Source organism: Papio anubis, chromosome 10 (genome assembly GCF_008728515.1).
Source record: "Papio anubis isolate 15944 chromosome 10, Panubis1.0, whole genome shotgun sequence".
Lineage (NCBI taxonomy): Eukaryota > Metazoa > Chordata > Mammalia > Primates > Cercopithecidae > Papio > Papio anubis.
The window spans coordinates 124,123,078-124,129,769 of NC_044985.1; the positions used below are offsets into that span (position 1 = coordinate 124,123,078).

The following is a 6,692-nucleotide window of genomic DNA, read 5'->3' on the forward strand; positions in this document are numbered from 1 at the left end:
CAGAATACTACAGAATTCCGCCTGGGTAGTGATCAAGACACAGCACAGGGTGCTTGCTCTGTAGACATGAATGCGTCTCTCACAGGGTGCTTGCTGTGTAGACAGGAACGCGCCCCTCACAGGGTGCTTGCTGTGTAGACAGGAACGCGCCCCTCACAGGGTGCTTGCTGTGTAGACAGGAATGTGCCCCTCACGTGGGCTTCCACCAGTGTGTGAGAGAGTGGGCAAGCACAGGCTCCCAGGCCAGGCCACACGACCACATCCTTAAACGAACAGCCACTTCCCAGTCCTTCAACAGATAAGAACCCAGATACGACCTCTGGGGTACTGACCAGGGTATCATCCCTTAGAGTGGCCTGGTACAGGCCTGCCCTGCACGGAGGTGCTGTCTCTCATTAGCATTCAGTCCGTCCAGCTCCTGCTCTCCTCATCAGCATTCCAGCCACGCCGACCAGCTCGGCCTGAGAGCAGGAGCCTGCCTGGAGATGGCCCCTCTCACCCAGCCTGAAGGCACTGCCTGCCCTTGCCTCGGGGCACAGCCGCAGTGGGCTCCCATCTGCAGGGATGCTGGTGTCCACCTAAAAGGAAGAGGCTGAGGCATAAAACGTAGCTGAGAGATTGACTTGAGCCAAGATGAGGGCAGCTGCCAGGAAGACTCGGACTGAAGCAGCCTGGATCGGAGCCCTATTCGGCCTTTATTACAGGCAGGTTTTTAAAGACAAAAAATGGGGACAGAGAGTGCCTGATACAAAGTTGTTTGTTGGGAATTCCCGTTGGCTTACAGAAATAATATTGGTGAGTGATTGGCCATCCACTGTTCAGCTACAGGACATGAGTTACAGCGTCCTGTGTGGCATTATTAGGTTACTTTACAGCTACTGTGGTGGTCACAAGCAGCTTCAAGAGGTGGACACGCAGCTCAAAGCGGGAGGGGATGTGACTGCTGTCTCATCTTAACGTCTTTCTGGGACTGACAATTTCAAAAGACTCCATTCCTTGAATAAAAGCGTTTTTCCTTTTCGCACTAGGCAGAGAGAGGCTGGCTGACCCCAGGCTGTGGCCTCCTGACTAGATACAGATGCAGAGCCCGTGGTGGGCTCCCACCCAGCCCATGGTGGATCTGAGCCGGGACAGGCCTGGAGCTTCAAGCACATCCTTGGGGAGGAACTCCAGGGTGCCCCCGGATGTGAGAGAGGGAACTGCAGGATCCTTGGAGGCCATGCATCCCAGAACTGGTCTCACAGTCCATCAGCTGCCTCGGGCACCTTCACTGCCTAACAAGATGGCTCCCAGCTTGCTGGCCGCCTCTGGCAGGGTCTCCAAGCACCGAGCTGGGGAAGCCAGGTTGCTGCTGGTCTGTGAACTCAGGCAGTTAACCTGACCACGTGTTTCACAGCTATGGACCAGGAAACCATGGCCTCTGTCTGGTCTGGTTTGCAGCAGCTTTGGGCCCTGGGTGTGGGCCAGGCTCCCAGCTCATGCACAGCTGTGCAGCAGGTGGCCTGGTGGGAGCGTCAGTGTCTGGTACCCTGGTGCCCCGCAGAGATTCTCTCAAACTCAATGTGCTGCCCTCTTGCGGGTCAGGACCCATGACTCTCGGAGAAAAGACCAATCCTCCCCCGACAAGGTCTGGCAATCAGGCAGGCCAGGTCTCCCTTTGGGCCCCCATCCCGCAGGCCCTGCCCCTGCCCCTGGTCACTGTACCAGCCTGTCCCTCGGCATAGTCCCCTTCCCTCCTCCTAAGGACCAGGGCCCAGAATCCTGCCCCAGACCCTGCTAAGCAGCTGCTCCTTCCCTTCCAGGACCACCCCAGTCCCCCACCATTGCATAACCCCTGAGTGTCCAGACAGAGCCCTGGGGTCAAGTGCAGGTTTCAGAGTGTGATGTGGGTGCATCACCGTCAGGACCCCCAGTTCTCCTGCCTGAAAAAACAGGTGACAGTGATGCCACTCATGGCTATCAGCAAAGCAGCATGTCACGGCCTTGAGCCATCCCTGCCGGCTTCGATGGGAACAGGGTCAGGGAATGGAGCCTGGCTGGGGCCTCCCTGGCCCTTGAGGAGAGGTCTTGGTTCTGGTCTGGAGACCTTTGCTGGGGCAGGGGCAGTCCAGGGGAGGCCTCATACTGGCCCCAGGCACACACTGGAGGTCTGCAGGAACTGACCAGGAGAGCCTCAGAGCTGTCAGCTCCTGTCTGCCTCCTGACCTGAGAGGGCTGGGGGCTGCAGTGGGCATCTCTACATCAGGTCCCCTTGGGGTCCTGGCTGGGATCAGTTGGGCACAGCTCAGCCAGGCAGCATCAGTTTCCTGTCTTCCTCTTGCAGCCCGGCCAGCCAGATCCCCACACCTGTGGGGGGGTCAGTCTATACCAGACCAGTGCCCTAGAAACACAACCCAAGAAGAAGGGTGCATGGAAAGCAGATGGCACTTACCTCTGGAATGCGCCAACAGATTTGCTAGGCAGGACAGCCTCATCAGACACCCACACTCACCTGCTGGGCTCTGCTGCAACCGCTGGCCTCAGAGAGCTGCATGGTCCCTGAGCACCCCCACTTCACAGAGACGAGCAACCTCTCCACAGTCAGACACTGCCCTGTGGGGAGGCAGAGAGGTGCTGGGAACAAAGGGGCCCTGAGGGGAGGAACGGTGGAGGAACTGGGAAGCAGGGGCCGGGAGGTTGGGGGAGGTGGGAGGCTGGGGATGGAGGTGGATGCAGGGTGAGGGTGGGTGGGGTGGAGGGATAGGGGGGTGGGGGGTGGATGCTGGGGGAGGGTGGGTGGGGGTGGTGGAGGACGGGGGTGGAGGTGGATTGCGGGGTGAGGGGTGGTGGGGTGGAGGGATGGGGGGGTGGGGTGGATGCAGGGGTGGGGAGAATTAAGGTGGGAGTGGAAGGGACAAGAGGTGGGAGATTGAGAGTAGAGGGTGAGGGGTGGGTGGGGTGGGGTGGAGGGACAGGGAGTGGAGGTGGATGCAAGATGAGGGGTGGGTGGGGTGGGGGGACAGGGGGTGGGAGTGGATGCAGGGTGAGGGGTGGGTGGGGTGGGGTGGGGTGTAGGGACAGGGGGTGAAGGTGCTGGGCCCCTGGGTGAGCTGGTGCCTCCTGGCTGTGGAGTTCATGTTCCTAAGGGGAAGATGGAGGTTAGAGGCCTGGGGTTTTGAGGCCGTCTCTGTCAACAGAAACTCAGGCAAGCAGAGGTCAGGGTCAGGGCTAGGGCTTAGCTTTAAGGTTGGGATTTGAAGGAGATCAGGAAAGAAAATGGGTTGGAGGGTGGAATGTTGTGCCATGGTATTTGGGTCACCAGGGGCTCTGAGCAAAGGCAACCTCCATCTCTGAGGAGCACCAAGGGCAGGACTCCAGGTGGGACTGAACCCTTAGGAGACTAGTCAGAAAGCAACTCTACTCAAGCTCCGCCCACCGTCCACCTGCACCAGCTCCACCCACCTCCACCAGCTCAGCCCACCCCTTTAGCTGCTCCCACTTCCACCAGCTCTGCCCACCCCTTCAGCCCCACCCACCTCCATCAGCTCCATTCACTCCTTCAGCTCCACCCTCAGCCCCACCCACCTCCACCTACCTTTTCAGCTCCTCCCAACCCCACCAGCTCCACCCACCCTTTCAATTCCACCCACCTTCACCAGCTCCACCCACACCCTCAGACCTGCTCACCTCCACCAGCTCCACCCACCCCTCAGCTCAGCTCACTTCCACCAGCTCAGCCCACCCCTTCAGCTCCACCCACCTCCACCATCTCCACCCACCACCAGCTCTACCCACTCTGCCTCTGCCCCACTTATCACTTTGGTTCTGCCCACTTCTGCCAACTCCACCCACCACCCACCTCTGCTCTGCAAACAGGTGTTATACACAGCCTTTCCTCACACTGGCACAGGGCGGTGGCCTCGATCTCAGTCCCCATTGCTCACGGGGTCTCAGATCCCACCTTTGAGGGGCTGTGCTGACCCAAGGCCCCTTCCAGGAGCTGCGGGATTTGCCACTCAGGTGACTCAGGCCCTGGAAGGCTTGTACCATACAAGTGCAGGTTGAGGCCCCACAGCAGGGCTCACAGCTTTGCGCTGTTCTAGATCCAGAATGGCAGCAGAGCTCATCCTACAGTAGAGGCTGCCATGTGCTGGGGCGTATGCCTCGTTGGATTAGTGATGTACAGCACAGGCATGGGATAGGGACATGTGGTGTGACTGGAGGGATCCCTCACCAGAGCTGGAAGCTCTTCTGAGACACCCTCCGCCACCCTCGCAGTTCTCTACCCAGTGGGCTACTCAGGGGTACCTGTCAGGAGGCTTTTCCTGAAGCTCAGGCTGGTCAGGATCTGTAAGCCCCACACTGCCAGGTGGTGACTTGCGCAGGTTCTGTGTCTTTTCACTTGAGGAGGACACCAGGAGGGGGGCAAAATATCAGGGGCTGTCCTCCACCCTCCAGCATAACATGGTTTTCCTGATCCCTCTCAGCACTCACCTCTACCCTGTTCTTTTGGAAAGAACAGCTTGAAACAGGTTGATGCTCCATATTCTCTTCCTTTAGGTGGATGTTGACTTCTGAGTCCAGTGAGTCACACAACAAAACCAGGCAGTGAAGATCACTGTTTCTTTCCTCCGCTAAAATAAAACCTGAGTGTTAGGAAAAGGCACAGCTTCCCCTAGAGATCCCCAACCCGGTTGGGATGTTTCTGCCAGCTTTTCCTTCCTGGTCTACCTTTGAGTAAGGTGATGCAAACCTGCCTGCTCCAAGCTGCAAGTTCACTTCCGTAGACAGCGGAAACTCCCTTGACCCCGTGGCAGAAGACATGGATACAGTCCTGCCTAGACAGAACACACAAAATTAGGTGCAGACTTTCACCTGACTATTTCTGCATACCAGAAAAGCAAAACAGTGTTGAAATGCACACCCCAACCTCCAGGGAAGGTGGATTTCAGCTTCTGGTGAGTCTGTGCATAAAACCAACCTCTTGAGCTCAGAATCCTGGTGAGGCAGCCCAGGGGTGGTTTGGAACCACACGGGCCTGGCTCAAAGGTCCTTCTGCACCACTCACTAAAGCACAAAACTTCAGGTGAGTGTCTTACCTTCTTTGAGATTGTTTTTTCCTCAATCAAAGGGAGAAGGTTCATTCATTCCTTCATTCATTCAACAACAAATTGAACTTTCCGTGAGGGTGCAGCTAAGCCCCACTTGGCAGAACTAGGCAGAGCTCAGTTTTAAACGAGAACGTGTGCGACGCTCTTGGATCCTGCCTGGGACAGAGGGAGTGTCAGAATTCAGCATCTGATGAGGACCCGTTTCCTGGTTCATAGACGCTGTCTTCTCGCATCTCACATGGCAGAAGGGGTAAGGGGTCTGTCTTCACCTCTGTTGTAGGTCACTCAACCCCCCACGAGGGCTCCACATCCATGACCCAATCTGGGTCAATCATGACCCAATCATGACTCACTCTGACCTTCCCAAAAGGTTCCACCTCCCAATACCATCACACTGGGGGTTGAAATCTCAACATAGGAATTATGGGGGACACATTCATACCGTAGCACCCTCATTCTGGATATTCCAGAGTTTGTTTAAGCAAATCCTTTTTTTTATTGGGCCTCCTTCTCATGTGTCCCCGACATTCAGCCTGGACTCCAATTTCCGTGGAATCTGGCCTCCACAGGTGCTCCGCTCTGTCCCATCGTCTCCATTCCTGCCGACACCCCAGGTCATCGCCATCATCTCTTGCCTGATCTCTCCAGTGGCCTCCTCCCTGAACTCCTCGCCCCCATCCTGCCTCATCCGAGGAGCAGGCAGAGGACACAACAGCCGGTCTGTTTCCATCTTCAGCAAAGTAGACATGTACGTAGTTTAAAGAAGAAAACAGTTCTACAAGTCTTGTAAAAACGACAGTTCCTACTTCCCTTCCCCTAAATTCCATTATGTTAGCAGGGCCCTTTTGCCATTTAACTCCTTATTTAACATGTATACTTGCTACTTCTTGATGACTGGTTCTAGGCATTCTCTCTAGATGTCCTCTATGGAAGATGAAGGACGCAGCTCTTCTGCACATGCCCCTCACATACACAGGTATGCTCTCTCTCTCTCGCTCTCTCTCTCTCTTTCACACACACACACACACACACTCACGCATACATGCACGTTGCTCTCCTCCCATTCTCTCAATTTAATCATTGCTTGACTAGATCAGTATTTTGTTTCTTCATTGTAAGACATGTAAATGTTATTTCTAGTCGAGCCACAGCATATACTACGCTGTTTTCCTTTCTTGCACAACATTTTTGTTTGTGTTTTTCCTGGAGTTTGTGTGTGCATGTGTATGTTAGATTTTCTATGCATATGACCACCAATTCAACCTCGAACTCTCCACCAGTTGTCTAAATTTTCATGCAAACATCTCAGATCTTGTATTAATTTCACCTTCTTGAAGGAATCTCCCTTGAGCCTTCTGGCCACCCTCGAGGCAGGTCTTTTCCTGGTACTTCCCTTCACTGTCTCCTGGAGATTCCCTTCGCCCCTCCTGTCTAGTTCTGCTGCTTCTCACTTCCTGACTCACTCTTGCTTTGCAGGAGCACCTCCTCCCACATTCACTGAGAGCTGGTATTTGAGAAGCAACTTTTTTGAAAGAACTTGCTTATCTGCAAATGTCTCGGGTTTTTTTTTTTTTTTTTTCAAGTTTGTTAAGAAAACTTTCA

The 6,692-nt window shown here is 55.1% G+C and overlaps 1 long non-coding RNA gene across 1 annotated transcript; it reads right to left on the reverse strand.

Moving 5' to 3' along the window:
* Nucleotides 1-2,573: 2,573 nt before the first annotated feature.
* Nucleotides 2,574-5,926, reverse strand: LOC110740959. The gene is made up of 3 exons (XR_002516373.2): nucleotides 4,733-5,926; nucleotides 4,474-4,613; nucleotides 2,574-2,592 (listed from the first exon to the last, which is right to left on the reverse strand). It is a non-coding gene; the product is annotated as an uncharacterized LOC110740959 (long non-coding RNA).
* Between the last annotated feature and the right edge of the window lie 766 nt (nucleotides 5,927-6,692).